This window comes from Heloderma suspectum, chromosome 2 (assembly GCF_057233095.1).
Source record: "Heloderma suspectum isolate Gila_16-S chromosome 2, 16-S_ref, whole genome shotgun sequence".
NCBI classification, from domain to species: domain Eukaryota; kingdom Metazoa; phylum Chordata; class Lepidosauria; order Squamata; family Helodermatidae; genus Heloderma; species Heloderma suspectum.
In genome coordinates, this window is record NC_139459.1 from 84,037,746 (window position 1) to 84,039,542 (window position 1,797).

Sequence of the window (1,797 nt, forward strand, 5' to 3'; positions counted from 1 at the left end):
GTTGTATTAGCTCACATTCTATTTAAAATATCACATCCCTCACCCCACCGCCATGCATGTTTATACAATTGTATGCATGTTTACTCAGAAGTGAGCCCCAATGTGTTCAGTGGGGTTTACTCCCAGGTAAGTGTTCGTAGGATTGCAGTCCAAAACACAAATTAAAATTAGTGCTCATAAACATGCGCTGTTGTGTCCTGTTCTTGAATGTGAAACTAGTTTACATTCATTATTTGTAGGTCAACTGTCAAGACCCTATCAGAGGTTTTATCCCCCTTCAATCTGAAAGGATTTTTTCTCCTTGGTAAAGAAGTGGCCAAGAAAAGATCCTTGTTTTAACAAAGAAGGTGGCTGATCTAGCTGTAATAACCAAATCCTGCTTAGTGCATGCACTCACCAGAGGTCTGTTGCTATTAGCTGAACATGCCACTTTAGATATGAAAAGTTATTTTTATAGCTGGAATATTCACACCTTGCGCTGTTAACTTGCATTTCCAATACCATTCTCAGCCAGTTGCTCAAACTGAAGTATTCTAAAACCATCATAGAAGATAACAATTACAGATAAACAAGGCAATCCTTTCTCTTAAAACTCCGCCTAGTGCTTATTTAAAAACATTCAGGTCATGTCACAAATTATAGACCACTGTATTAAACTCAATGTCATAATATCAAACCATAAATAAATATGAAACCAATAGTTTTCAAACTAAATTTAACAGTGTAACATTTTGGTTGCCAAATTGAACAAAAATCCAGAGCTTGAACAGGTCTGTTAAACTGATGCTTCATAAAGTGATGCTCTTTTCCAATCAATTTAGGGCTAATTCTCCATGAGGGAGTAAGCCTATGTCTGAGCTGCCCCATTTCAAACTATAGGTGGGGCTATGAGTTTTCTGCATTCCCAAAAAAAGCTCTCCACATTTAAACAAAAAAACTGGGTTTTGCGGGGAAAAGGGTTCTAACCTTGTCCCTGACATGCTGGTTTTCCTATGTGGAGACTTTAAAAAAATGTATGGTGGAGCATTCAGTCTTGTGTATTTCTCACCTGCAGTCTAAAATGGAAGAGCCCTTTACGTTCTTTCTGAGAACCAACTAATCTTAAACATGTACAAAAACACCCCCTGAGGTCTGCTGGTATGGAACGAAGATCTGGGAATTTGAGTATAATACATACAATACCCAGCACATAAAGATGTTTACTGTTACGATACTTGATGGTAAAAATCTGTAACTAATTTTTAGATAGAGGCATTTCATTATTTAAAATGTCTGAATGAAGGTTGCATGTGCACTGGGAAGTAAGCTTAATTCAAAAAATGGTATGGGCAGAGCAAACCAGAGAGGGGAAACCTGAAGCAGATGAACCACCTTTTCCTGTGTTCTACTGCACATGCACCAGCAAGGCAGAATTCTGAGACAGCAGATTACCTGGCAGGGGAGACACCATGATCACGAAGGTGGTTTTCCCAGGGTGAGGCTCATCCATTGCACTCCGGGTGTGCTGACCCCTGCGATTTCCCCAAATGCGGGAAACTCGACTGCATAATTTGTGTTTGTGACAAACTTGTTTGTCTCCGGTTCTCTTACCAGGCTTCCTTTTTCCTACTCCAGGACTTATTTAGTTTTGCTGCTGGTTTGGAGGCAAGTCAGGTGAACAAGGTAGGTGGGATTTGGATCATATACACCTGAAACTTCTCCTTGGCATGCCCTCTTTTTGCCCTCTCCTCATTGGAGAAGCAAGGGCTGAGGAGGTTTGTGCACTCACAATAGGGAGGTTTGCGAAGGCAGATCACC

At 40.5% G+C, this 1,797-nt stretch overlaps 1 pseudogene; it reads left to right on the forward strand.

Annotated features, from left to right (window-relative positions):
• The first annotated feature begins 1,423 nt into the window (after positions 1-1,423).
• Positions 1,424-1,577, forward strand: LOC146352422 (U1 spliceosomal RNA; annotated as a pseudogene).
• The last annotated feature ends 220 nt before the right edge of the window (positions 1,578-1,797 follow it).